We start from the raw sequence: 27,500 nt of genomic DNA, 5'->3' as shown, positions 1-27,500 counted from the left end.
GAGCTAGTAGGGTCTGGTGGTGGATGGGGTCTGGTGGTAATGCTGCTGGGGCTTAAAAGCGGGTCCCCGGGTTCGGACGGTGAGCCGGGTCTTTGGGTGGCTCCAGGTGAGCCGGGTTTTTGAGGTTGTTGAGTTGTTGTTAGGGTTTGGTGGTGGAAGCTCCTGAGGTGTGGTGGTGGAAGCTCCTGGGGTCTGGTGATGGAAGCTCCTGGGGTGTGGTGGTGGAAGCTCCTGGGTTCTGGTGGTGATGCTGCTGGGGTCTGGTGCTGATGCTGCTGGGGTCTGGTGGTGGAAGCTCCTGGGGTCTGGTGGTGGAAGCTCCTGAGGTCTGGTGGTGGAAGCTCCTGGGGTCTGGTGGTGGAAGCTCCTGGGGTCTGGTGGTGGAAGCTCCTGGGGTCTGGTGCTGATGCTGCTGGGGTCCGGTGGTGGAGCTAGTGGGGTCTGGTGTTGGAAGCTCCTGGGGTCTGGTGGTGGAGCTAGTAGGGTCTGGTGGTGGATGGGGTCTGGTGGTGATGCTGCTGGGGTCTGGTGGTGGAGCTAGTGGGGTCTTGTGGTGGATGGGGTCTGGTGGTAATGCTGCTGGGGTCTGGTGGTGGAGCTAGTAGGGTCTGGTGGTGGATGGGGTCTGGTGGTAATGCTGCTGGGGTCTGGTGGTGGAGCTAGTGGGGTCTGGTGGTGATGCTGCTGGGGTCTGGTGGAAGCTCCTGGGGTCTGGTGGTGGAAGCTCCTGAGGTCTGGTGGTTGAAGCTCCTGGGGTCTGGTGGTGGAAGCTCCTGGGGTCTGGTGGTGATGCTGCTGGGGTATGGTGGTGGAGCTAGTGGGGTCTGGTGTTGGAAGCTCCTGGGGTCTGGTGGTGGAGCTAGTGGGGTCTGGTGTTAATGCTGCTGGGGTTTGGTGGTGGAGCTAGTGACTTACATGTTTTGAAAAAGACGGGCATGACGAAAAGATCCTGTAAAAAATCTCTGTAATATGTTTCTTTTTTTCCTGTAAAGTTGGACATTTGAAAGATTAGGTAAATGAGGAATGACTGGCTTTTAATCAGTTGTGGAACTGCAACGAAATTCATTTCTGCATAAGACCCAATGCGAGAAAGAGATGGTCGACCTTCCTGTGCCGAGCACCAAGAAGAGGATTAGAGGGGTTTTCCAAGTCCAAATAATATTATTGCAGTAATACATGTTTCCGCCCAGTTTCGAACAGGGGACCTTTCGCGTGTTAGGCGAACGTGATAACCACTACACTACGGAAACTTGCATGCTTTAAAAATGGCGGGCGTAACGAAAAAAAAATCCTATCTTCAAATCATTCATGTTAGAAATAAATGTGTGATTTCATATAAGTTGTCCTGGTGCGGTAAAATTAAAAATCATCCATCGGTATTACCATGCTGGGTAGAAAATGTACCACAAGGGAAGCCAACTGATTACTTTTGAAAGACAGTACTGGATATGATTAATAACTGCAAATTAGGCAGTCGTCTTGCACATTCAAACATTACTCGTTGTTGGCAGGATTCGAACCGGCGCGGGGAATCCCCAATGGATTTCTAGTCCATCGCCTTAACCACTCGGCCAAAAATGGGGCTAAAGGGACTGCCCGAGGGGGGGAAAGAAAAGAAAAAAGAGGGAGGAGGGGGGAAAGAGGGAAAAGAAAAGGAGGAAAAAAAGGAGGAAAATGAACATTATATTTTTCTCTATTCTTATCTTCTCAACATTGTTTACACACACTTCTGCCCCTATTGCAAGGTTTTATCATCACTTTAATTTCCATGTGTCTTGTGGCAACATCCCAACTACCACAGCTTTGAACAGATAACACACCAAAACCTGTGGGAAAGAGTGCTGGGTTTTGTGAATAAAACTTAAAATGATTATGCAAGTAATTCTGGCAGTAGTTTTGACAATCACATTCAATAGATGAATCCTGTTTTTCAAGAGGAAATTAAATAAAAACATGAAGGCTGTTCTTCGCTCAAAATATTTATTAAACTTTATATTAAACTTTGTTAAACTATTTATTAAACGACACAGAGACACACAGACAAACAGAGACTCAAAGACAGGAACATCAATTGGTGTGAATGCTGCACAGAAGCAGCTGGAAGCAGCAGCAGAACCACTGGACTTCCTGCTGTCCAGCAGCAGAACCACTGGACTTCCTTATGTCCAGCAGCAGAACCACTGGACTTCCTGCTGTCCAGCAGAACCACTGGACTTCCTGCTGTCCAGCAGCAGAACCACTGGACTTCCTGCTGTCCAGCAGCAGAACCACTGGACTTCCTGGGTGCTCTCCATGGTCCTCTTGACGCACGGCCCTTTTTCTTTGCCTTCTGGGTGTAACTAAACAGTGAAAGAAACATCCATATGCTTCATTTGTTCTGTGGAATGTCTGTTCTGTGGAATATATATATATATATATATATATATATATATATATATATATATATATATATATATATATATATATTATACATACATACATACATACATACATACATACATACATACATACATACATACATACATACATACATACATACATACATACATACATACATACATACATACATACATACATATATACATATATATATGTATATGTATATATATATATATAAAACAGGATAATATCAAGCTATAGCCTGTACAGACAGTGCCGATGCAACTATGTATGGATGTGTTATGTTATGTTATGTTATGTTATGTTTTGCATTACTGTTTTATTATTGTTGTGAAGCACTTTGTAACTGTATGGTTTGAAAGGTGCTATATATATTATCACACAGACAGATGTAAAAATACTATTCCACTGACGAAAAATTAAACTTGGCCCAATTAAGCATGCTTAATACATCTGGACAGATCTACACATCAGTACACATCTGTCTGCTCTGCTCTAACTGTATAACCAGGCTCCATTACCAGAGGAGAGAAAACGCCACAGATAGCAGATAAATTAATATTCCACTGATGGGCAATGAAATTTGGCAATATTTTTTCACATCTTAAGGCTTTTCCCGAGAAATCGGCATAGTTTATTCAGTAAATAAAGGAATACGTTACTATTGTTGTTCTGATTCAGTCTCATCAGCATCATAACCCACCATCACACACAGGCAGAAGCTCCATTAGCAAATCGCCTATTTAACGAGAAAGTTGAAAATACAAGTTAAATAACGGGCTTGCGGTACAGAAAAATAGTTTGTTCATCGTTTTATCACACGCTTTGAAATTCGGCTTCTACCTGCCGGTGCCTTTATGAGCATTAATCAAGTTTTCAAACCTTTTTCCGTTTTTGGTGTTGTCTGGTGATGCGGGGAAAAACATGGCCGACATTCTAAAGCGATAGCCACGCCCCCTCCTGCATCACGTGACCAGGCACGTCGTTCGGATTGGTTCGGAGCTCGTTCGGATCTGTTCGGACCTCGTTCGGATCTGTTCGGACCTCAGTGGAAACTCTTTGATCTTGTTCGGACCTGTTAGGATGTGTTAGGACCTCGGAGGCAGTCCAGAAACTGCAAGGTACGGCCACAACAACCTGTCAGCTGTGTGTGTGTGTGTGTGTGTGTGTGTGTGTGAATCTTCAGAAATAGACAATTTAGAGTCTTTATTTTAAAATGGTTGGTTTTACTTTATTTTAAACTGGTTGGTTTTACTTTATTAGGTTGAGACATATTTTCATCCTCATTTTGATTAAATGCATTTTCATCAACAGTCAGTGCAGTATGTTCATAGATCATACATCCACTTTCTTGTTTCCATAAAGCTCTGGATAGATTTCAGTTAATCTCTCACATCTCATGTATGAGAGGATCTCTTAAGTAGCAGAGGATGGTTTCGATCCATCGACCTCTGGGTTATGGGCCCAGCACGCTTCCGCTGCGCCACTCTGCTGTATAACCAGGATGTGACTCCGCCACACAGTGATGGGGAGGGGGGTAGGGGACTTAAAAGCGGGTCCCCTGGTTCGGACGGTGAGCCGGGTCTCTGGGTGGCTCCAGGTGAGCCGGGTTGTTGAGGTTGTTGAGTTGTTGTTGGGCTCTGGTGGTGGAAGCTCCTGAGGTGTGGTGGTGATGCTGCTGGGGTCTGGTGGTGCAGCTAGTGGGGTCTGGTGGTGGAAGCTCCTGGGGTCTGGTGATGGAAGCTCCTGGGGTCAGGTGATGGAAGCTCCTTGGGTCTGGTGATGGAAATTCCTGGGGTCTGGTGGTGGAAGCTCCTGGGGTCTGGTGGTGATGCTGCTGGGGTCTGGTGGTGATGCTGCTGGGGTCTGGTGGTGGAGCTAGTGGTGTCTGGTGGTGGAAACTCCTGAGGTGTGGTGGTGATGCTGCTGTCGTCTGGTGGTGGAGCTAGTGGTGTCTGGTGGTGGAAGCTCCTGGGGTCAAAGTCCAGAGTGCTAACCATTACACCATGGAACCCTGTTCAGCTTTTATTGTGTTTTTATTGTGGTCCTGAAACCAGAACATGAGTAAAAAACAATATGCGCTTGAGCATCTGACAGAGTGCTGTCCATGGTGCTAGGAGCATCTGGGTGTTTATGGTACCAGGGCCCTGGTCCTCCAGGCCCAAGGGCTGGCTCTTTCACTCCAGTGGCCGGTCGGTGGGGGGGCTTAAAAGCGGGTCCCCGGGTTCGGACGGTGAGCCGGGTCTTTGGGTGGCTCCAGGTGAGCCGGGTTTTTGAGGTTGTTGAGTTGTTGTTAGGGTTTGGTGGTGGAAGCTCCTGAGGTGTGGTGGTGATGCTGCTGGGGTCTGGTGGTGCAGCTAGAGGGGTCTGGTGGTGGAAGCTCCTGGGGTCTGGTGATGGAAGCTCCTGGGGTGTGGTGGTGGAAGCTCCTGGGTTCTGGTGGTGATGCTGCTGGGGTCTGGTGCTGATGCTGCTGGGGTCTGGTGGTGGAAGCTCCTGGGGTCTGGTGGTGGAAGCTCCTGAGGTCTGGTGGTGGAAGCTCCTGGGGTCTGGTGGTGGAAGCTCCTGGGGTCTGGTGGTGGAAGCTCCTGGGGTCTGGTGGTGGAAGCTCCTGGGGTCTGGTGCTGATGCTGCTGGGGTCTGGTGGTGGAGCTAGTGGGGTCTGGTGTTGGAAGCTCCTGGGGTCTGGTGGTGGAGCTAGTAGGGTCTGGTGGTGGATGGGGTCTGGTGGTGATGCTGCTGGGGTCTGGTGGTGGAGCTAGTGGGGTCTTGTGGTGGATGGGGTCTGGTGGTAATGCTGCTGGGGTCTGGTGGTGGAGCTAGTAGGGTCTGGTGGTGGATGGGGTCTGGTGGTAATGCTGCTGGGGTCTGGTGGTGGAGCTAGTAGGGTCTGGTGGTGGATGGGGTCTGGTGGTAATGCTGCTGGGGTCTGGTGGTGGAGCTAGTGGGGTCTGGTGGTGATGCTGCTGGGGTCTGGTGGAAGCTCCTGGGGTCTGGTGGTGGAAGCTCCTGAGGTCTGGTGGTGGAAGCTCCTGGGGTCTGGTGGTGGAAGCTCCTGGGGTCTGGTGTTAATGCTGCTGGGGTATGGTGGTGGAGCTAGTGGGGTCTGGTGTTGGAAGCTCCTGGGGTCTGGTGGTGGAGCTAGTGGGGTCTGGTGTTAATGCTGCTGGGGTTTGGTGGTGGAGCTAGTGACTTACATGTTTTGAAAAAGGCGGGCATGACGAAAAGATCCTGTAAAAAATCTCTGTAATATGTTTCTTTTTTTCCTGTAAAGTTGGACATTTGAAAGATTAGGTAAATGGGGAATGACTGGCTTTTAATCAGTTGTGGAACTGCAACGAAATTCATTTCTGCATAAGACCCAATGCGAGAAAGAGATGGTCGACCTTCCTGTGCCGAGCACCAAGAAGAGGATTAGAGGGGTTTTCCAAGTCCAAATAATATTATTGCAGTAATACATGTTTCCGCCCAGTTTCGAACAGGGGACCTTTCGCGTGTTAGGCGAACGTGATAACCACTACACTACGAAAACTTGCATGCTTTGAAAATGGCGGGCGTAGCGAAAAAAAAATCCTATCTTCAAATCATTCATGTTAGAAATAAATGTGTGATTTCATATAAGTTGTCCTGGTGCGGTAAAATTAAAAATCATCCATCGGATTTACCATGCTGGGTAGAAAATACGAAATGTACCACAAGGGAAGCCAACTGATTACTTTTGAAAGACAGTACTGGATATGATTAATAACTGCAAATTAGGCAGTCGTCTTGCACATTCAAACATTACTCGTTGTTGGCAGGATTCGAACCTGCGCGGGGAATCCCCAATGGATTTCTAGTCCATCGCCTTAACCACTCGGCCACAACAACCTGTCAGCTGTGTGTATGTGTGTGTGTGTGTGTGTGTGTGTGTGTGTGTGTGTGTGTGTGTGTGTGTGTGTGAATCTTCAGAAATAGACAATTTAGAGTCTTTATTTTAAAATGGTTGGTTTTACTTTATTTTAAAATGGTTGGTTTTACTTTATTAGGTTGAGACATATTTTCATCCTCATTTTGATTAAATGCATTTTCATCAACAGTCAGTGCAGTATGTTCATAGATCATACATCCACTTTCTTGTTTCCAAAAAGCTCTGGATAGATTTCAGTTAATCTCTCACATCTCATGTATGAGAGGATCTCTTAAGTAGCAGAGGATGGTTTCGATCCATCGACCTCTGGGTTATGGGCCCAGCACGCTTCCGCTGCGCCACTCTGCTGTATAACCAGGATGTGACTCCGCCACACAGTGGGGGGCAGGGGGGGAGGGGACTTAAAAGCGGGTCCCCTGGTTCGGACGGTGAGCCGGGTCTCTGGGTGGCTCCAGGTGAGCCGGGTTGTTGAGGTCGTTGAGTTGTTGTCAGGGTCTGGTGGTGGAAGCTCCTGAGGTGTGGTGGTGATGCTGCTGGGGTCTGGTGGTGCAGCTAGTGGGGTCTGGTGGTGGAAGCTCCTGGGGTCTGGTGATGGAAGCTCCTGGGGTCAGGTGATGGAAGCTCCTTGGGTCTGGTGATGGAAATTCCTGGGGTCTGGTGGTGGAAGCTCCTGGGGTCTGGTGGTGATGCTGCTGGGGTCTGGTGGTGATGCTGCTGGGGTCTGGTGGTGGAGCTAGTGGTGTCTGGTGGTGGAAGCTCCTGAGGTGTGGTGGTGATGCTGCTGTCGTCTGGTGGTGGAGCTAGTGGTGTCTGGTGGTGGAAGCTCCTGGGGTCAAAGTCCAGAGTGCTAACCATTACACCATGGAACCCTGTTCAGCTTTTATTGTGTTTTTATTGTGGTCCTGAAACCAGAACATGAGTAAAAAACAATATGCGCTTGAGCATCTGACAGAGTGCTGTCCATGGTGCTAGGAGCGTCTGGGTGTTTATGGTACCAGGGCCCTGGTCCTCCAGGCCCAAGGGCTGGCTCTTTCACTCCAGTGGCCGGTCGGTGGGGGGCTTAAAAGCGGGTCCCCGGGTTCGGACGGTGAGCCGGGTCTTTGGGTGGCTCCAGGTGAGCCGGGTTTTTGAGGTTGTTGAGTTGTTGTTAGGGTTTGGTGGTGGAAGCTCCTGAGGTGTGGTGGTGATGCTGCTGGGGTCTGGTGGTGCAGATAGAGGGGTCTGGTGGTGGAAGCTCCTGGGGTCTGGTGATGGAAGCTCCTGGGGTGTGGTGGTGGAAGCTCCTGGGTTCTGGTGGTGATGCTGCTGGGGTCTGGTGCTGATGCTGCTGGGGTCTGGTGGTGGAAGCTCCTGGGGTCTGGTGGTGGAAGCTCCTGAGGTCTGGTGGTGGAAGCTCCTGGGGTCTGGTGGTGGAAGCTCCTGGGGTCTGGTGGTGGAAGCTCCTGGGGTCTGGTGGTGGAAGCTCCTGGGGTCTGGTTCTGATGCTGCTGGGGTCCGGTGGTGGAGCTAGTGGGGTCTGGTGTTGGAAGCTCCTGGGGTCTGGTGGTGGAGCTAGTAGGGTCTGGTGGTGGATGGGGTCTGGTGGTGATGCTGCTGGGGTCTGGTGGTGGAGCTAGTGGGGTCTTGTGGTGGAAGGGGTCTGGTGGTAATGCTGCTGGGATCTGGTGGTGGAGCTAGTAGGGTCTGGTGGTGGATGGGGTCTGGTGGTAATGCTGCTGGGGTCTGGTGGTGGAGCTAGTGGGGTCTGGTGGTGATGCTGCTGGGGTCTGGTGGAAGCTCCTGGGGTCTGGTGGTGGAAGCTCCTGAGGTCTGGTGGTGGAAGCTCCTGGGGTCTGGTGGTGGAAGCTCCTGGGGTCTGGTGTTAATGCTGCTGGGGTATGGTGGTGGAGCTAGTGGGGTCTGGTGTTGGAAGCTCCTGGGGTCTGGTGGTGGAGCTAGTGGGGTCTGGTGTTAATGCTGCTGGGGTTTGGTGGTGGAGCTAGTGACTTACATGTTTTGAAAAAGGCGGGCATGACGAAAAGATCCTGTAAAAAATCTCTGTAATATGTTTCTTTTTTTCCTGTAAAGTTGGACATTTGAAAGATTAGGTAAATGGGGAATGACTGGCTTTTAATCAGTTGTGGAACTGCAACGAAATTCATTTCTGCATAAGACCCAATGCGAGAAAGAGATGGTCGACCTTCCTGTGCCGAGCACCAAGAAGAGGATTAGAGGGGTTTTCCAAGTCCAAATAATATTATTGCAGTAATACATGTTTCCGCCCAGTTTCGAACAGGGGACCTTTCGCGTGTTAGGCAAACGTGATAACCACTACACTACGAAAACTTGCATGCTTTGAAAATGGCGGGCGTAGCGAAAAAAAAATCCTATCTTCAAATCATTCATGTTAGAAATAAATGTGTGATTTCATATAAGTTGTCCTGGTGCGGTAAAATTAAAAATCATCCATCGGTATTACCATGCTGGGTAGAAAATACAAAATGTACCACAAGGGAAGCCAACTGATTACTTTTGAAAGACAGTACTGGATATGATTAATAACTGCAAATTAGGCAGTCGTCTTGCACATTCAAACATTACTCGTTGTTGGCAGGATTCGAACCTGCGCGGGGAATCCCCAATGGATTTCTAGTCCATCGCCTTAACCACTCAGCCACAACAACCTGTCAGCTGTGTGTATGTGTGTGTGTGTGTGTGTGAATCTTCAGAAATAGACAATTTAGAGTCTTTATTTTAAAATGGTTGGTTTTACTTTATTTTAAAATGGTTGGTTTTACTTTATTAGGTTGAGACATATTTTCATCCTCATTTTGATTAAATGCATTTTCATCAACAGTCAGTGCAGTATGTTCATAGATCATACATCCACTTTCTTGTTTCCAAAAAGCTCTGGATAGATTTCAGTTAATCTCTCACATCTCATGTATGAGAGGATCTCTTAAGTAGCAGAGGATGGTTTCGATCCATCGACCTCTGGGTTATGGGCCCAGCACGCTTCCGCTGCGCCACTCTGCTGTATAACCAGGATGTGACTCCGCCACACAGTGGGGGGGAGGGGGGTAGGGGACTTAAAAGCGGGTCCCCTGGTTCGGACGGTGAGCCGGGTCTCTGGGTGGCTCCAGGTGAGCCGGGTTGTTGAGGTTGTTGAGGTTGTTGAGTTGTTGTTGGGGTCTGGTGGTGGAAGCTCCTGAGGTGTGGTGGTGATGCTGCTGGGGTCTGGTGGTGCAGCTAGTGGGGTCTGGTGGTGGAAGCTCCTGGGGTCTGGTGATGGAAGCTCCTGGGGTCAGGTGATGGAAGCTCCTTGGGTCTGGTGATGGAAATTCCTGGGGTCTGGTGGTGGAAGCTCCTGGGGTCTGGTGGTGATGCTGCTGGGGTCTGGTGGAGGAGCTAGTGGTGTCTGGTGGTGGAAGCTCCTGAGGTGTGGTGGTGATGCTGCTGTTGTCTGGTGGTGGAGCTAGTGGTGTCTGGTGGTGGAAGCTCCTGGGGTCAAAGTCCAGAGTGCTAACCATTACACCATGGAACCCTGTTCAGCTTTTATTGTGTTTTTATTGTGGTCCTGAAACCAGAACATGAGTAAAAAACAATATGCGCTTGAGCATCTGACAGAGTGCTGTCCATGGTGCTAGGAGCGTCTGGGTGTTTATGGTACCAGGGCCCTGGTCCTCCAGGCCCAAGGGCTGGCTCTTTCACTCCAGTGGCCGGTCGGTGGGGGGCTTAAAAGCGGGTCCCCGGGTTCGGACGGTGAGCCGGGTCTTTGGGTGGCTCCAGGTGAGCCGGGTTTTTGAGGTTGTTGAGTTGTTGTTAGGGTTTGGGGGTGGAAGCTCCTGAGGTGTGGTGGTGATGCTGCTGGGGTCTGGTGGTGCAGCTAGAGGGGTCTGGTGGTGGAAGCTCCTGGGGTCTGGTGATGGAAGCTCCTGGGGTGTGGTGGTGGAAGCTCCTGGGTTCTGGTGGTGATGCTGCTGGGGTCTGGTGCTGATGCTGCTGGGGTCTGGTGGTGGAAGCTCCTGGGGTCTGGTGGTGGAAGCTCCTGAGGTCTGGTGGTGGAAGCTCCTGGGGTCTGGTGGTGGAAGCTCCTGGGGTCTGGTGGTGGAAGCTCCTGGGGTCTGGTGGTGGAAGCTCCTGGGGTCTGGTGCTGATGCTGCTGGGGTCCGGTGGTGGAGCTAGTGGGGTCTGGTGCTGATGCTGCTGGGGTCCGGTGGTGGAGCTAGTGGGGTCTGGTGTTGTAAGCTCCTGGGGTCTGGTGGTGGAGCTAGTAGGGTCTGGTGGTGGATGGGGTCTGGTGGTTATGCTGCTGGGGTCTGGTGGTGGAGCTAGTGGGGTCTTGTGGTGGATGGGGTCTGGTGGTAATGCTGCTGGGGTCTGGTGGTGGAGCTAGTAGGGTCTGGTGGTGGATGGGGTCTGGTGGTAATGCTGCTGGGGTCTGGTGGTGGAGCTAGTGGGGTCTGGTGGTGATGCTGCTGGGGTCTGGTGGAAGCTCCTGAGGTCTGGTGGTGGAAGCTCCTGGGGTCTGGTGGTGGAAGCTCCTGGGGTCTGGTGGTGATGCTGCTGGGGTATGGTGGTGGAGCTAGTGGGGTCTGGTGTTGGAAGCTCCTGTGGTCTGGTGGTGGAGCTAGTGGGGTCTGGTGTTAATGCTGCTGGGGTTTGGTGGTGGAGCTAGTGACTTACATGTTTTGAAAAAGGCGGGCATGACGAAAAGATCCTGTAAAAAATCTCTGTAATATGTTTCTTTTTTTCCTGTAAAGTTGGACATTTGAAAGATTAGGTAAATGAGGAATGACTGGCTTTTAATCAGTTGTGGAACTGCAACGAAATTCATTTCTGCATAAGACCCAATGCGAGAAAGAGATGGTCGACCTTCCTGTGCCGAGCACCAAGAAGAGGATTAGAGGGGTTTTCCAAGTCCAAATAACATTCTTGCAGTAATACATGTTTCCGCCCAGTTTCGAACAGGGGACCTTTCGCGTGTTAGGCGAACGTGATAACCACTACACTACGGAAACTTGCATGCTTTGAAAATGGCGGGCGTAACGAAAGAAAAATCCTATCTTCAAATCATTCATGTTAGAAATAAATGTGTGATTTCATATAAGTTGTCCTGGTGCGGTAAAATTAAAAATCATCCATCGGTATTACCAGGCTGGGTAGAAAATACAAAATGTACCACAAGGGAAGCCAACTGATTACTTTTGAAAGACAGTACTGGATATGATTAATAACTGCAAATTAGGCAGTCGTCTTGCACATTCAAACATTACTCATTGTTGGCAGGATTCGAACCTGCGCGGGGAATCCCCAATGGATTTCTAGTCCATCGCCTTAACCACTCGGCCACAACAACCTGTCAGCTGTGTGTATGTGTGTGTGTGTGTGTGTGTGTGTGTGTGTGTGTGTGTGTGTGAATCTTCAGAAATAGACAATTTAGAGTCTTTATTTTAAAATGGTTGGTTTTACTTCATTTTAAAATGGTTGGTTTTACTTTATTAGGTTGAGACATATTTTCATCCTCATTTTGATTAAATGCATTTTCATCAACAGTCAGTGCAGTATGTTCATAGATCATACATCCATTTTCTTGTTTCCAAAAAGCTCTGGATAGATTTCAGTTAATCTCTCACATCTCATGTATGAGAGGATCTCTTAAGTAGCAGAGGATGGTTTCGATCCATCGACCTCTGGGTTATGGGCCCAGCACGCTTCCGCTGCTCGGCCACAACAACCTGTCAGCTGTGTGTATGTGTGTGTGTGTGTGTGTGTGTGTGTGTGTGTGTGTGTGTGTGTGTGTGTGTGTGTGTGTGTGTGTGTGTGTGTGTGTGTGTGTGTGTGTGTGTGTGTGTGTGTGTGTGTGTGTGTGTGTGTGTGTGTGTGTGTGTGTGTGTGTGTGTGTGTGTGTGTGTGTGTGTGTGTGTGTGTGTGTGTGTGTGTGTGTGTGTGTGTGTGTGTGTGTGTGTGTGTGTGTGTGTGTGTGTGTGTGTGTGTGTGTGTGTGTGTGTGTGTGAATCTTCAGAAATAGACAATTTAGAGTCTTTTTTTTAAAATGGTTGGTTTTACTTTATTAGGTTGAGACATAGGCCGTTTTCGAATTCAGACACTACCGCACTATATGCTACATACTGCAAAGTATGCACTGAATACTGCCTACTGAATGAAGGATTCAGTACGCTGCTCCAGCAGACCGCTCACACAGCAGTGTGCTACAGTGTATCCCAGAATGCATTTCGCACCAAAACGTCAGCGAAAGATGAGATTTAAAAGCAGACTAGAGTGTTTCTCAATCCTGGTCCTCGTGTTCCCTGTCCTGCATGTTTTAGATATTTCCCTGCACCAACACACCTGATTCTAATTAAAGGTCCTAATTAGCTGTCACCAAGGTCTGCACAACTCTGTTGATGACACACGTACTTTTATCACGGTGCGCTGAAGCAGGGAAACATCTAAAACATGCAGGAGGACCAGGATTGAGAAACACTGGACTAGAAGCTGTTGTAATTCCAGCTGTAGCGCTGTTAATATGCCACTTTATTACGTTTTAACATCTTTTAACATTCAGGCGTAAAAGTAAGGCGTAGAAATTTGATCCGATGTTTCGGGGATCAAAAGAGCCGCCGGTCCGGCCGCATCAGCAGCTCACGGCCGGAGAACAGACGCGATCGCCGGGTCAACCCACGGCCTCGTCCCGGGGAGAAACCTGCAGCCCTGTGGAGAATTGTCACCGGCTGAAATAAATCATTTAGGAAATAAATGTTGGTTTAATAGATTAAATCTAACAGTTGTAGCTGTCACGTTAGTTTGTCTGAATATAAAGTGAAGCTTCGTGTTGTTACTAGATGGATATATATATACCACAGACAGAACAGAGCTGTATATCTTATAGCTCAATGGGTTGATTAGCGACTTTCGTACAGCGAACAGGGGTTCGATTCCAGTCGGGCTATATCTTGCCAATTTCTCCGATGTGGGACTAATAAAGGATTATCTTATCTTAAATGTTGAAATAGCAGTAAAACCAATTTCATTGATGAAATGACATAAGGGATGGAAAGGGATTTTAATAAATGTATTGAAATGAACATATCAGTCTATTGAAGTTAATTTTATTTTATTTATCTTCTCCTCTCTGTCGAGTAGCTCTCTCTCCATCTTCTCCTCCTTGTCCAAACCCTCTCTCTGCATCTATTTATTTCAGCTCCCGGACAAATTCTCTGTCAAAACACAGAAATGAAAGTTATTTCATGAAAATACAACGAACTACCGATATATAACGTTGTCATAACACTTAGTTCACTTTTATTTACGTAGCAAGCATGCTAAGATAACTAACAAAAACCTAACATACTATTAAAAACCCACAATTTTTAATCGTTGTCCTTACACTAAATTGAATTAAAAAGGTTATATATTAAAGTTACTTACATTTATATTCCTCCTTCTCCCTCTCCACGGTGTAACTAGTCCTTTCTGCCTTCACATCACATCACTGTCCGATTGCAGCTGTTTTCTCAATAAAGCTTTGAGAAAAAAAAGAAAAAAGCGCTGCCCGGCCGAGGCCGCATTGCATTCTGGGATATAGTAAGCGAGGTAGGCTGTCTGAAGCATGCTGCGGATTTTTTTCCAGATCAGTACAACATCCGGGTATTTTTCGCACACTGCAGATTTCCTTCTGTTCACATACAGCATACTACTTACTACACTTTGGCCAAATCAGTGTATACTTGTAGTACAGTATGCGAATTCGAAAACGGCCATATTTTCATCCTCATTTTGATTAAATGCATTTTTATCAACAGTCAGTGCAGTATGTTCATAGATCATACATCCACTTTCTTGTTTCCAAAAAGCTCTGGATAGATTTCAGTTAATCTCTCACATCTCATGTATGAGAGGATCTCTTAAGTAGCAGAGGATGGTTTCGATCCATCGACCTCTGGGTTATGGGCCCAGCACGCTTCCGCTGCGCCACTCTGCTGTATAACCAGGATGTGACTCCGCCACACAGTGGGGGGGAGGGGGGTAGGGGACTTAAAAGCGGGTCCCCTGGTTCGGACGGTGAGCCGGGTCTCTGGGTGGCTCCAGGTGAGCCGGGTTGTTGAGGTTGTTGAGTTGTTTTTGGGGTCTGGTGGTGGAAGCTCCTGAGGTGGGGTGGTGATGCTGCTGGGGTCTGGTGGTGCAGCTAGTGGGGTCTGGTGGTGGAAGCTCCTGGGGTCTGGTGATGGAAGCTCCTGGGGTCAGGTGATGGAAGCTCCTTGGGTCTGGTGATGGAAATTCCTGGGGTCTGGTGGTGGAAGCTCCTGGGGTCTGGTGGTGATGCTGCTGGGGTCTGGTGGTGATGCTGCTGGGGTCTGGTGGTGGAGCTAGTGGTGTCTGGTGGTGGAAGCTCCTGAGGTGTGGTGGTGATGCTGCTGTCGTCTGGTGGTGGAGCTAGTGGTGTCTGGTGGTGGAAGCTCCTGGGGTCAAAGTCCAAAGTGCTAACCATTACACCATGGAACCCTGTTCAGCTTTTATTGTGTTTTTATTGTGGTCCTGAAACCAGAACATGAGTAAAAAACAATATGCGCTTGAGCATCTGACAGAGTGCTGTCCATGGTGCTAGGAGCGTCTGGGTGTTTATGGTACCAGGGCCCTGGTCCTCCAGGCCCAAGGGCTGGCTCTTTCACCTCCAGTGGCCGGTCGGTGGGGGGCTTAAAAGCGGGTCCCCGGGTTCGGACGGTGAGCCGGGTCTTTGGGTGGCTCCAGGTGAGCCGGGTTTTTGAGGTTGTTGAGTTGTTGTTAGGGTTTGGTGGTGGAAGCTCCTGAGGTGTGGTGGTGATGCTGCTGGGGTCTGGTGGTGCAGCTAGAGGGGTCTGGTGGTGGAAGCTCCTGGGGTCTGGTGATGGAAGCTCCTGGGGTGTGGTGGTGGAAGCTCCTGGGTTCTGGTGGTGATGCTGCTGGGGTCTGGTGGTGCAGCTAGTGGGGTCTGGTGGTGGAAGCTCCTGGGGTCTGGTGATGGAAGCTCCTGGGGTCAGGTGATGGAAGCTCCTTGGGTCTGGTGATGGAAATTCCTGGGGTCTGGTGGTGGAAGCTCCTGGGGTCTGGTGGTGATGCTGCTGGGGTCTGGTGGTGATGCTGCTGGGGTCTGGTGGTGGAGCTAGTGGTGTCTGGTGGTGGAAGCTCCTGAGGTGTGGTGGTGATGCTGCTGTCGTCTGGTGGTGGAGCTAGTGGTGTCTGGTGGTGGAAGCTCCTGGGGTCAAAGTCCAGAGTGCTAACCATTACACCATGGAACCCTGTTCAGCTTTTATTGTGTTTTTATTGTGGTCCTGAAACCAGAACATGAGTAAAAAACAATATGCGCTTGAGCATCTGACAGAGTGCTGTCCATGGTGCTAGGAGCGTCTGGGTGTTTATGGTACCAGGGCCCTGGTCCTCCAGGCCCAAGGGCTGGCTCTTTCACTCCAGTGGCCGGTTGGTGGGGGGCTTAAAAGCGGGTCCCCGGGTTCGGACGGTGAGCCGGGTCTTTGGGTGGCTCCAGGTGAGCCGGGTTTTTGAGGTTGTTGAGTTGTTGTTAGGGTTTGGTGGTGGAAGCTCCTGAGGTGTGGTGGTGGAAGCTCCTGGGGTCTGGTGATGGAAGCTCCTGGGGTGTGGTGGTGGAAGCTCCTGGGTTCTGGTGGTGATGCTGCTGGGGTCTGGTGCTGATGCTGCTGGGGTCTGGTGGTGGAAGCTCCTGGGGTCTGGTGGTGGAAGCTCCTGAGGTCTGGTGGTGGAAGCTCCTGGGGTCTGGTGGTGGAAGCTCCTGGGGTCTGGTGGTGGAAGCTCCTGGGGTCTGGTGGTGGAAGCTCCTGGGGTCTGGTGCTGATGCTGCTGGGGTCCGGTGGTGGAGCTAGTGGGGTCTGGTGTTGGAAGCTCCTGGGGTCTGGTGGTGGAGCTAGTAGGGTCTGGTGGTGGATGGGGTCTGGTGGTGATGCTGCTGGGGTCTGGTGGTGGAGCTAGTGGGGTCTTGTGGTGGATGGGGTCTGGTGGTAATGCTGCTGGGGTCTGGTGGTGGAGCTAGTAGGGTCTGGTGGTGGATGGGGTCTGGTGGTAATGCTGCTGGGGTCTGGTGGTGGAGCTAGTGGGGTCTGGTGGTGATGCTGCTGGGGTCTGGTGGAAGCTCCTGGGGTCTGGTGGTGGAAGCTCCTGAGGTCTGGTGGTGGAAGCTCCTGGGGTCTGGTGGTGGAAGCTCCTGGGGTCTGGTGGTGATGCTGCTGGGGTATGGTGGTGGAGCTAGTGGGGTCTGGTGTTGGAAGCTCCTGGGGTCTGGTGGTGGAGCTAGTGGGGTCTGGTGTTAATGCTGCTGGGGTTTGGTGGTGGAGCTAGTGACTTACATGTTTTGAAAAAGGCGGGCATGACGAAAAGATCCTGTAAAAAATCTCTGTAATATGTTTCTTTTTTTCCTGTAAAGTTGGACATTTGAAAGATTAAGTAAATGGGGAATGACTGGCTTTTAATCAGTTGTGGAACTGCAACGAAATTCATTTCTGCATAAGACCCAATGCGAGAAAGAGATGGTCGACCTTCCTGTGCCGAGCACCAAGAAGAGGATTAGAGGGGTTTTCCAAGTCCAAATAATATTATTGCAGTAATACATGTTTCCGCCCAGTTTCGAACAGGGGACCTTTCGCGTGTTAGGCGAACGTGATAACCACTACACTACGGAAACTTGCATGCTTTGAAAATGGCGGGCGTAACGAAAAAAAAATCCTATCTTCAAATCATTCATGTTAGAAATAAATGTGTGATTTCATATAAGTTGTCCTGGTGCGGTAAAATTAAAAATCATCCATCGGTATTACCATGCTGGGTAGAAAATACAAAATGCACCACAAGGCAAGCCAACTGATTACTTTTGAAAGACAGTACTGGATATGATTAATAACTGCAAATTAGGCAGTCGTCTTGCACATTCAAACATTACTCGTTGTTGGCAGGATTCGAACCTGCGCGGGGTATCCCCAATGGATTTCTAGTCCATCGCCTTAACCACTCGGCCACAACAACCTGTCAGCTGTGTGTATGTGTGTGTGTGTGTGTGTGTGTGTGTGTGTGTGTGAATCTTCAGAAATAGACAATTTAGAGTCTTTTTTTTAAAATGGTTGGTTTTACTTTATTAGGTTGAGACATATTTTCATCCTCATTTTGATTAAATGCATTTTTATCAACAGTCAGTGCAGTATGTTCATAGATCATACATCCACTTTCTTGTTTCCAAAAAGCTCTGGATAGATTTCAGTTAATCTCTCACATCTCATGTATGAGAGGATCTCTTAAGTAGCAGAGGATGGTTTCGATCCATCGACCTCTGGGTTATGGGCCCAGCACGCTTCCGCTGCGCCACTCTGCTGTATAACCAGGATGTGACTCCGCCACACAGTGGGGGGGAGGGGGGTAGGGGACTTAAAAGCGGGTCCCCTGGTTCGGACGGTGAGCCGGGTCTCTGGGTGGCTCCAGGTGAGCCGGGTTGTTGAGGTTGTTGAGTTGTTTTTGGGGTCTGGTGGTGGAAGCTCCTGAGGTGGGGTGGTGATGCTGCTGGGGTCTGGTGGTGCAGCTAGTGGGGTCTGGTGGTGGAAGCTCCTGGGGTCTGGTGATGGAAGCTCCTGGGGTCAGGTGATGGAAGCTCCTTGGGTCTGGTGATGGAAATTCCTGGGGTCTGGTGGTGGAAGCTCCTGGGGTCTGTGGTGATGCTGCTGGGGTCTGGTGGTGATGCTGCTGGGGTCTGGTGGTGGAGCTAGTGGTGTCTGGTGGTGGAAGCTCCTGAGGTGTGGTGGTGATGCTGCTTGTCGTCTGGTGGTGGAGCTAGTGGTGTCTGGTGGTGGAAGCTCCTGGGGTCAAAGTCCAAAGTGCTAACCATTACACCATGGAACCCTGTTCAGCTTTTATTGTGTTTTTATTGTGGTCCTGAAACCAGAACATGAGTAAAAAACAATATGCGCTTGAGCATCTGACAGAGTGCTGTCCATGGTGCTAGGAGCGTCTGGGTGTTTATGGTACCAGGGCCCTGGTCCATCCAGGCCCAAGGGCTGGCTCTTTCACTCCAGTGGCCGGTCGGTGGGGGGCTTAAAAGCGGGGTCCCCGGGTTCGGACGGTGAGCCGGGTCTTTGGGTGGCTCCAGGTGAGCCGGGTTTTTTGAGGTTGTAGAGTTGTTTGTTAGGGTTTGGTGGTGGAAGCTCCTGAGGTGTGGTGGTGATGCTGCTGGGGTCTGGTGGTGCAGCTAGAGGGGTCTGGTGGTGGAAGCTCCTGGGGTCTGGTGATGGAAGCTCCTGGGGTGTGGTGGTGGAAGCTCCTGGGTTCTGGTGGTGATGCTGCTTGGGGTCTGGTGGTGCAGCTAGTGGGGTCTGGTGGTGGAAGCTCCTGGGGTCTGGTGATGGAAGCTCCTGGGGTCAGGTGATGGAAGCTCCTTGGGTCTGGTGATGGAAATTCCTGGGGTCTGGTGGTGGAAGCTCCTGGGGTCTGGTGGTGATGCTGCTGGGGTCTGGTGGTGATGCTGCTGGGGTCTGGTGGTGGAGCTAGTGGTGTCTGGTGGTGGAAGCTCCTGAGGTGTGGTGGTGATGCTGCTGTCGTCTGGTGGTGGAGCTAGTGGTGTCTGGTGGTGGAAGCTCCTGGGGTCAAAGTCCAGAGTGCTAACCATTACACCATGGAACCCTGTTCAGCTTTTATTGTGTTTTTATTGTGGTCCTGAAACCAGAACATGAGTAAAAAACAATATGCGCTTGAGCATCTGACAGAGTGCTGTCCATGGTGCTAGGAGCGTCTGGGTGTTTATGGTACCAGGGCCCTGGTCCTCCAGGCCCAAGGGCTGGCTCTTTCACTCCAGTGGCCGGTTGGTGGGGGGCTTAAAAGCGGGTCCCCGGGTTCGGACGGTGAGCCGGGTCTTTGGGTGGCTCCAGGTGAGCCGGGTTTTTGAGGTTGTTGAGTTGTTGTTAGGGTTTGGTGGTGGAAGCTCCTGAGGTGTGGTGGTGGAAGCTCCTGGGGTCTGGTGATGGAAGCTCCTGGGGTGTGGTGGTGGAAGCTCCTGGGTTCTGGTGGTGATGCTGCTGGGGTCTGGTGCTGATGCTGCTGGGGTCTGGTGGTGGAAGCTCCTGGGGTCTGGTGGTGGAAGCTCCTGAGGTCTGGTGGTGGAAGCTCCTGGGGTCTGGTGGTGGAAGCTCCTGGGGTCTGGTGGTGGAAGCTCCTGGGGTCTGGTGGTGGAAGCTCCTGGGGTCTGGTGCTGATGCTGCTGGGGTCCGGTGGTGGAGCTAGTGGGGTCTGGTGTTGGAAGCTCCTGGGGTCTGGTGGTGGAGCTAGTAGGGTCTGGTGGTGGATGGGGTCTGGTGGTGATGCTGCTGGGGTCTGGTGGTGGAGCTAGTGGGGTCTTGTGGTGGATGGGGTCTGGTGGTAATGCTGCTGGGGTCTGGTGGTGGAGCTAGTAGGGTCTGGTGGTGGATGGGGTCTGGTGGTAATGCTGCTGGGGTCTGGTGGTGGAGCTAGTGGGGTCTGGTGGTGATGCTGCTGGGGTCTGGTGGAAGCTCCTGGGGTCTGGTGGTGGAAGCTCCTGAGGTCTGGTGGTGGAAGCTCCTGGGGTCTGGTGGTGGAAGCTCCTGGGGTCTGGTGGTGATGCTGCTGGGGTATGGTGGTGGAGCTAGTGGGGTCTGGTGTTGGAAGCTCCTGGGGTCTGGTGGTGGAGCTAGTGGGGTCTGGTGTTAATGCTGCTGGGGTTTGGTGGTGGAGCTAGTGACTTACATGTTTTGAAAAAGGCGGGCATGACGAAAAGATCCTGTAAAAAATCTCTGTAATATGTTTCTTTTTTTCCTGTAAAGTTGGACATTTGAAAGATTAAGTAAATGGGGAATGACTGGCTTTTAATCAGTTGTGGAACTGCAACGAAATTCATTTCTGCATAAGACCCAATGCGAGAAAGAGATGGTCGACCTTCCTGTGCCGAGCACCAAGAAGAGGATTAGAGGGGTTTTCCAAGTCCAAATAATATTATTGCAGTAATACATGTTTCCGCCCAGTTTCGAACAGGGGACCTTTCGCGTGTTAGGCGAACGTGATAACCACTACACTACGGAAACTTGCATGCTTTGAAAATGGCGGGCGTAACGAAAAAAAAATCCTATCTTCAAATCATTCATGTTAGAAATAAATGTGTGATTTCATATAAGTTGTCCTGGTGCGGTAAAATTAAAAATCATCCATCGGTATTACCATGCTGGGTAGAAAATACAAAATGTACCACAAGGGAAGCCAACTGATTACTTTTGAAAGACAGTACTGGATATGATTAATAACTGCAAATTAGGCAGTCGTCTTGCACATTCAAACATTACTCGTTGTTGGCAGGATTCGAACCTGCGCGGGGAATCCCCAATGGATTTCTAGTCCATCGCCTTAACCACTCGGCCACAAAAACCTGTCAGCTGTGTGTATGTGTGTGTGTGTATGTGTGTGTGTGTGTGTGTGTGTGTGTGTGTGTGTGTGTGTGAATCTTCAGAAATAGACAATTTAGAGTCATTATTTTAAAATGGTTGGTTTTACTTTATTTTAAAATGGTTGGTTTTACTTTATTAGGTTGAGACATATTTTCATCCTCATTTTGATTAAATGCATTTTCATCAACAGTCAGTGCAGTATGTTCATAGATCATACATCCACTTTCTTGTTTCCAAAAAGCTCTGGATAGATTTCAGTTAATCTCTCACATCTCATGTATGAGAGGATCTCTTAAGTAGGAGAGGATGGTTTCGATCCATCGACCTCTGGGTTATGGGCCCAGCACGCTTCCGCTGCGCCACTCTGCTGTATAACCAGGATGTGACTCCGCCACACAGTGGGGGGGAGGGGGGTAGGGGACTAAAGCGGGTCCCCTGGTTCGGACGGTGAGCCGGGTCTCTGGGTGGCTCCAGGTGAGCCGGGTTGTTGAGGTTGTTGAGGTTGTTGAGTTGTTGTTGGGGTCTGGTGGTGGAAGCTCCTGAGGTGTGGTGGTGATGCTGCTGGGGTCTGGTGGTGCAGCTAGTGGGGTCTGGTGGTGGAAGCTCCTGGGGTCTGGTGATGGAAGCTCCTGGGGTCAGGTGATGGAAGCTCCTTGGGTCTGGTGATGGAAATTCCTGGGGTCTGGTGGTGGAAGCTCCTGGGGTCTGGTGGTGATGCTGCTGGGGTCTGGTGGAGGAGCTAGTGGTGTCTGGTGGTGGAAGCTCCTGAGGTGTGGTGGTGATGCTGCTGTCGTCTGGTGGTGGAGCTAGTGGGGTCTGGTGCTGATGCTGCTGGGGTCCGGTGGTGGAGCTAGTGGGGTCTGGTGTTGTAAGCTCCTGGGGTCTGGTGGTGGAGCTAGTAGGGTCTGGTGGTGGATGGGGTCTGGTGGTGATGCTGCTGGGGTCTGGTGGTGGAGCTAGTGGGGTCTTGTGGTGGATGGGGTCTGGTGGTAATGCTGCTGGGGTCTGGTGGTGGAGCTAGTAGGGTCTGGTGGTGGATGGGGTCTGGTGGTAATGCTGCTGGGGTCTGGTGGTGGAGCTAGTGGGGTCTGGTGGTGATGCTGCTGGGGTCTGGTGGAAGCTCCTGAGGTCTGGTGGTGGAAGCTCCTGGGGTCTGGTGGTGGAAGCTCCTGGGGTCTGGTGGTGATGCTGCTGGGGTATGGTGGTGGAGCTAGTGGGGTCTGGTGTTGGAAGCTCCTGTGGTCTGGTGGTGGAGCTAGTGGGGTCTGGTGTTAATGCTGCTGGGGTTTGGTGGTGGAGCTAGTGACTTACATGTTTTGAATGACGAAAAGATCCTGTAAAAAATCTCTGTAATATGTTTCTTTTTTTCCTGTAAAGTTGGACATTTGAAAGATTAGGTAAATGAGGAATGACTGGCTTTTAATCAGTTGTGGAACTGCAACGAAATTCATTTCTGCATAAGACCCAATGCGAGAAAGAGATGGTCGACCTTCCTGTGCCGAGCACCAAGAAGAGGATTAGAGGGGTTTTCCAAGTCCAAATAATATTATTGCAGTAATACATGTTTCCGCCCAGTTTCGAACAGGGGACCTTTCGCGTGTTAGGCGAACGTGATAACCACTACACTACGGAAACTTGCATGCTTTGAAAATGGCGGGCGTAACGAAAAAAAAATCCTATCTTCAAATCATTCATGTTAGAAATAAATGTGTGATTTCATATAAGTTGTCCTGGTGCGGTAAAATTAAAAATCATCCATCGGTATTACCATGCTGGGTAGAAAATACAAAATGTACCACAAGGGAAGCCAACTGATTACTTTTGAAAGACTGTACTGGATATGATTAATAACTGCAAATTAGGCAGTCGTCTTGCACATTCAAACATTACTCATTGTTGGCAGGATTCGAACCTGCGCGGGGAATCCCCAATGGATTTCTAGTCCATCGCCTTAACCACTCGGCCACAACAACCTGTCAGCTGTGTGTATGTGTGTGTGTGTGTGTGTGTGTGTGTGTGTGTGTGTGTGTGTGTGTGTGTGTGTGTGTGTGAATCTTCAGAAATAGACAATTTAGAGTCTTTATTTTAAAATGGTTGGTTTTACTTCATTTTAAAATGGTTGGTTTTACTTTATTAGGTTGAGACATATTTTCATCCTCATTTTGATTAAATGCATTTTCATCAACAGTCAGTGCAGTATGTTCATAGATCATACATCCACTTTCTTGTTTCCAAAAAGCTCTGGATTGATTTCAGTTAATCTCTCACATCTCATGTATGAGAGGATCTCTTAAGTAGCAGAGGATGGTTTCGATCCATCGACCTCTGGGTTATGGGCCCAGCACGCTTCCGCTGCTCCACTCTGCTGTATAACCAGGATGTGACTCCGCCACACAGTGGGGGGGAGGGGGGGGGGGGGGGGGACTTAAAAGCGGGTCCCCTGGTTCGGACGGTGAGCCGGGTCTCTGGGTGGCTCCAGGTGAGCCGGGTTGTTGAGGTTGTTGAGTTGTTGTCAGGGTCTGGTGGTGGAAGCTCCTGAGGTGTGGTGGTGATGCTGCTGGGGTCTGATGATGCAGCTAGTGGGGTCTGGTGGTGGAAGCTCCTGGGGTCTGGTGATGGAAGCTCCTGGGGTCAGGTGATGGAAGCTCCTTGGGTCTGGTGATGGAAATTCCTGGGGTCTGGTGGTGGAAGCTCCTGGGGTCTGGTGGTGATGCTGCTGGGGTCTGGTGGTGATGCTGCTGGGGTCTGGTGGTGGAGCTAGTGGTGTCTGGTGGTGGAAGCTCCTGAGGTGTGGTGGTGATGCTGCTGTCGTCTGGTGGTGGAGCTAGTGGTGTCTGGTGGTGGAAGCTCCTGGGGTCAAAGTCCAGAGTGCTAACCATTACACCATGGAACCCTGTTCAGCTTTTATTGTGTTTTTATTGTGGTCCTGAAACCAGAACATGAGTAAAAAACAATATGCGCTTGAGCATCTGACAGAGTGCTGTCCATGGTGCTAGGAGCGTCTGGGTGTTTATGGTACCAGGGCCCTGGTCCTCCAGGCCCAAGGGCTGGCTCTTTCACTCCAGTGGCCGGTTGGTGGGGGGCTTAAAAGCGGGTCCCCGGGTTCGGACGGTGAGCCGGGTCTTTGGGTGGCTCCAGGTGAGCCGGGTTTTTGAGGTTGTTGAGTTGTTGTTAGGGTTTGGTGGTGGAAGCTCCTGAGGTGTGGTGGTGGAAGCTCCTGGGGTCTGGTGATGGAAGCTCCTGGGGTGTGGTGGTGGAAGCTCCTGGGTTCTGGTGGTGATGCTGCTGGGGTCTGGTGCTGATGCTGCTGGGGTCTGGTGGTGGAAGCTCCTGGGGTCTGGTGGTGGAAGCTCCTGAGGTCTGGTGGTGGAAGCTCCTGGGGTCTGGTGGTGGAAGCTCCTGGGGTCTGGTGGTGGAAGCTCCTGGGGTCTGGTGGTGGAAGCTCCTGGGGTCTGGTGCTGATGCTGCTGGGGTCCGGTGGTGGAGCTAGTGGGGTCTGGTGTTGGAAGCTCCTGGGGTCTGGTGGTGGAGCTAGTAGGGTCTGGTGGTGGATGGGGTCTGGTGGTGATGCTGCTGGGGTCTGGTGGTGGAGCTAGTGGGGTCTTGTGGTGGATGGGGTCTGGTGGTAATGCTGCTGGGGTCTGGTGGTGGAGCTAGTAGGGTCTGGTGGTGGATGGGGTCTGGTGGTAATGCTGTTGGGGTCTGGTGGTGGAGCTAGTGGGGTCTGGTGGTGATGCTGCTGGGGTCTGGTGGAAGCTCCTGGGGTCTGGTGGTGGAAGCTCCTGAGGTCTGGTGGTGGAAGCTCCTGGGGTCTGGTGGTGGAAGCTCCTGGGGTCTGGTGGTGATGCTGCTGGGGTATGGTGGTGGAGCTAGTGGGGTCTGGTGTTGGAAGCTCCTGGGGTCTGGTGGTGGAGCTAGTGGGGTCTGGTGTTAATGCTGCTGGGGTTTGGTGGTGGAGCTAGTGACTTACATGTTTTGAAAAAGGCGGGCATGACGAAAAGATCCTGTAAAAAATCTCTGTAATATGTTTCTTTTTTTCCTGTAAAGTTGGACATTTGAAAGATTAGGTAAATGGGGAATGACTGGCTTTTAATCAGTTGTGGAACTGCAACGAAATTCATTTCTGCATAAGACCCAATGCGAGAAAGAGATGGTCGACCTTCCTGTGCCGAGCACCAAGAAGAGGATTAGAGGGGTTTTCCAAGTCCAAATAATATTATTGCAGTAATACATGTTTCCGCCCAGTTTCGAACAGGGGACCTTTCGCGTGTTAGGCGAACGTGATAACCACTACACTACGGAAACTTGCATGCTTTGAAAATGGCGGGCGTAACGAAAAAAAAATCCTATCTTCAAATCATTCATGTTAGAAATAAATGTGTGATTTCATATAAGTTGTCCTGGTGCGGTAAAATTAAAAATCATCCATCGGTATTACCATGCTGGGTAGAAAATACAAAATGTACCACAAGGGAAGCCAACTGATTACTTTTGAAAGACAGTACTGGATATGATTAATAACTGCAAATTAGGCAGTCGTCTTGCACATTCAAACATTACTCGTTGTTGGCAGGATTCGAACCTGCGCGGGGAATCCCCAATGGATTTCTAGTCCATCGCCTTAACCACTCGGCCACAAAAACCTGTCAGCTGTGTGTATGTGTGTGTGTGTATGTGTGTGTGTGTGTGTGTGTGTGTGTGAATCTTCAGAAATAGACAATTTAGAGTCTTTATTTTAAAATGGTTGGTTTTACTTTATTTTAAAATGGTTGGTTTTACTTTATTAGGTTGAGACATATTTTCATCCTCATTTTGATTAAATGCATTTTCATCAACAGTCAGTGCAGTATGTTCATAGATCATACATCCACTTTCTTGTTTCCAAAAAGCTCTGGATAGATTTCAGTTAATCTCTCACATCTCATGTATGAGAGGATCTCGTAAGTAGCAGAGGATGGTTTCGATCCATCGACCTCTGGGTTATGGGCCCAGCACGCTTCCGCTGCGCCACTCTGCTGTATAACCAGGATGTGACTCCGCCACACAGTGGGGGGGAGGGGGGTAGGGGACTAAAGCGGGTCCCCTGGTTCGGACGGTGAGCCGGGTCTCTGGGTGGCTCCAGGTGAGCCGGGTTGTTGAGGTTGTTGAGGTTGTTGAGTTGTTGTTGGGGTCTGGTGGTGGAAGCTCCTGAGGTGTGGTGGTGATGCTGCTGGGGTCTGGTGGTGCAGCTAGTGGGGTCTGGTGGTGGAAGCTCCTGGGGTCTGGTGATGGAAGCTCCTGGGGTCAGGTGATGGAAGCTCCTTGGGTCTGGTGATGGAAATTCCTGGGGTCTGGTGGTGGAAGCTCCTGGGGTCTGGTGGTGATGCTGCTGGGGTCTGGTGGAGGAGCTAGTGGTGTCTGGTGGTGGAAGCTCCTGAGGTGTGGTGGTGATGCTGCTGTCGTCTGGTGGTGGAGCTAGTGGTGTCTGGTGGTGGAAGCTCCTGGGGTCAAAGTCCAGAGTGCTAACCATTACACCATGGAACCCTGTTCAGCTTTTATTGTGTTTTTATTGTGGTCCTGAAACCAGAACATGAGTAAAAAACAATATGCGCTTGAGCATCTGACAGAGTGCTGTCCATGGTGCTAGGAGCGTCTGGGTGTTTATGGTACCAGGGCCCTGGTCCTCCAGGCCCAAGGGCTGGCTCTTTCACTCCAGTGGCCGGTTGGTGGGGGGCTTAAAAGCGGGTCCCCGGGTTCGGACGGTGAGCCGGGTCTTTGGGTGGCTCCAGGTGAGCCGGGTTTTTGAGGTTGTTGAGTTGTTGTTAGGGTTTGGGGGTGGAAGCTCCTGAGGTGTGGTGGTGATGCTGCTGGGGTCTGGTGGTGCAGCTAGAGGGGTCTGGTGGTGGAAGCTCCTGGGGTCTGGTGATGGAAGCTCCTGGGGTGTGGTGGTGGAAGCTCCTGGGTTCTGGTGGTGATGCTGCTGGGGTCTGGTGCTGATGCTGCTGGGGTCTGGTGGTGGAAGCTCCTGGGGTCTGGTGGTGGAAGCTCCTGAGGTCTGGTGGTGGAAGCTCCTGGGGTCTGGTGGTGGAAGCTCCTGGGGTCTGGTGGTGGAAGCTCCTGGGGTCTGGTGGTGGAAGCTCCTGGGGTCTGGTGCTGATGCTGCTGGGGTCCGGTGGTGGAGCTAGTGGGGTCTGGTGCTGATGCTGCTGGGGTCCGGTGGTGGAGCTAGTGGGGTCTGGTGTTGTAAGCTCCTGGGGTCTGGTGGTGGAGCTAGTAGGGTCTGGTGGTGGATGGGGTCTGGTGGTAATGCTGCTGGGGTCTGGTGGTGGAGCTAGTAGGGTCTGGTGGTGGATGGGGTCTGGTGGTAATGCTGCTGGGGTCTGGTGGTGGAGCTAGTGGGGTCTGGTGGTGATGCTGCTGGGGTCTGGTGGAAGCTCCTGAGGTCTGGTGGTGGAAGCTCCTGGGGTCTGGTGGTGGAAGCTCCTGGGGTCTGGTGGTGATGCTGCTGGGGTATGGTGGTGGAGCTAGTGGGGTCTGGTGTTGGAAGCTCCTGTGGTCTGGTGGTGGAGCTAGTGGGGTCTGGTGTTAATGCTGCTGGGGTTTGGTGGTGGAGCTAGTGACTTACATGTTTTGAAAAAGGCGGGCATGACGAAAAGATCCTGTAAAAAATCTCTGTAATATGTTTCTTTTTTTCCTGTAAAGTTGGACATTTGAAAGATTAGGTAAATGAGGAATGACTGGCTTTTAATCAGTTGTGGAACTGCAACGAAATTAATTTCTGCATAAGACCCAAT

General features: G+C 50.7%; 12 non-coding genes across 12 annotated transcripts; all 12 read right to left on the bottom strand.

Moving 5' to 3' along the window:
* Nucleotides 1-1,177: 1,177 nt before the first annotated feature.
* Nucleotides 1,178-1,250, bottom strand: trnav-aac (transfer RNA valine (anticodon AAC)). The gene has a single exon. It is a non-coding gene; the product is annotated as a tRNA-Val (tRNA).
* Nucleotides 1,251-5,859: 4,609 nt separating this feature from the next.
* trnav-aac (transfer RNA valine (anticodon AAC)) lies at nucleotides 5,860-5,932 on the bottom strand. The gene has a single exon. It is a non-coding gene; the product is annotated as a tRNA-Val (tRNA).
* Nucleotides 5,933-6,188: 256 nt separating this feature from the next.
* Nucleotides 6,189-6,270, bottom strand: trnas-aga (transfer RNA serine (anticodon AGA)). The gene has a single exon. It is a non-coding gene; the product is annotated as a tRNA-Ser (tRNA).
* A 2,621-nt stretch (nucleotides 6,271-8,891) lies between these two features.
* trnas-aga (transfer RNA serine (anticodon AGA)) lies at nucleotides 8,892-8,973 on the bottom strand. Its single transcript has one exon. It is a non-coding gene; the product is annotated as a tRNA-Ser (tRNA).
* Nucleotides 8,974-11,237: 2,264 nt separating this feature from the next.
* trnav-aac (transfer RNA valine (anticodon AAC)) lies at nucleotides 11,238-11,310 on the bottom strand. The gene has a single exon. It is a non-coding gene; the product is annotated as a tRNA-Val (tRNA).
* A 256-nt stretch (nucleotides 11,311-11,566) lies between these two features.
* Nucleotides 11,567-11,648, bottom strand: trnas-aga (transfer RNA serine (anticodon AGA)). The gene has a single exon. It is a non-coding gene; the product is annotated as a tRNA-Ser (tRNA).
* Nucleotides 11,649-16,906: 5,258 nt separating this feature from the next.
* trnav-aac (transfer RNA valine (anticodon AAC)) lies at nucleotides 16,907-16,979 on the bottom strand. The gene has a single exon. It is a non-coding gene; the product is annotated as a tRNA-Val (tRNA).
* Nucleotides 16,980-17,235: 256 nt separating this feature from the next.
* On the bottom strand, nucleotides 17,236-17,317 carry trnas-aga (transfer RNA serine (anticodon AGA)). The gene has a single exon. It is a non-coding gene; the product is annotated as a tRNA-Ser (tRNA).
* A 2,980-nt stretch (nucleotides 17,318-20,297) lies between these two features.
* trnav-aac (transfer RNA valine (anticodon AAC)) lies at nucleotides 20,298-20,370 on the bottom strand. Its single transcript has one exon. It is a non-coding gene; the product is annotated as a tRNA-Val (tRNA).
* Nucleotides 20,371-22,289: 1,919 nt separating this feature from the next.
* trnav-aac (transfer RNA valine (anticodon AAC)) lies at nucleotides 22,290-22,362 on the bottom strand. Its single transcript has one exon. It is a non-coding gene; the product is annotated as a tRNA-Val (tRNA).
* Nucleotides 22,363-22,618: 256 nt separating this feature from the next.
* On the bottom strand, nucleotides 22,619-22,700 carry trnas-aga (transfer RNA serine (anticodon AGA)). Its single transcript has one exon. It is a non-coding gene; the product is annotated as a tRNA-Ser (tRNA).
* Nucleotides 22,701-24,959: 2,259 nt separating this feature from the next.
* Nucleotides 24,960-25,032, bottom strand: trnav-aac (transfer RNA valine (anticodon AAC)). Its single transcript has one exon. It is a non-coding gene; the product is annotated as a tRNA-Val (tRNA).
* Between the last annotated feature and the right edge of the window lie 2,468 nt (nucleotides 25,033-27,500).

The sequence above is a fragment of the Cololabis saira genome, unplaced genomic scaffold, assembly GCF_033807715.1.
Source record: "Cololabis saira isolate AMF1-May2022 unplaced genomic scaffold, fColSai1.1 scf043, whole genome shotgun sequence".
NCBI lineage: Eukaryota > Metazoa > Chordata > Actinopteri > Beloniformes > Belonidae > Cololabis > Cololabis saira.
This window is presented reverse-complemented; position numbering and strand designations above follow the sequence as displayed.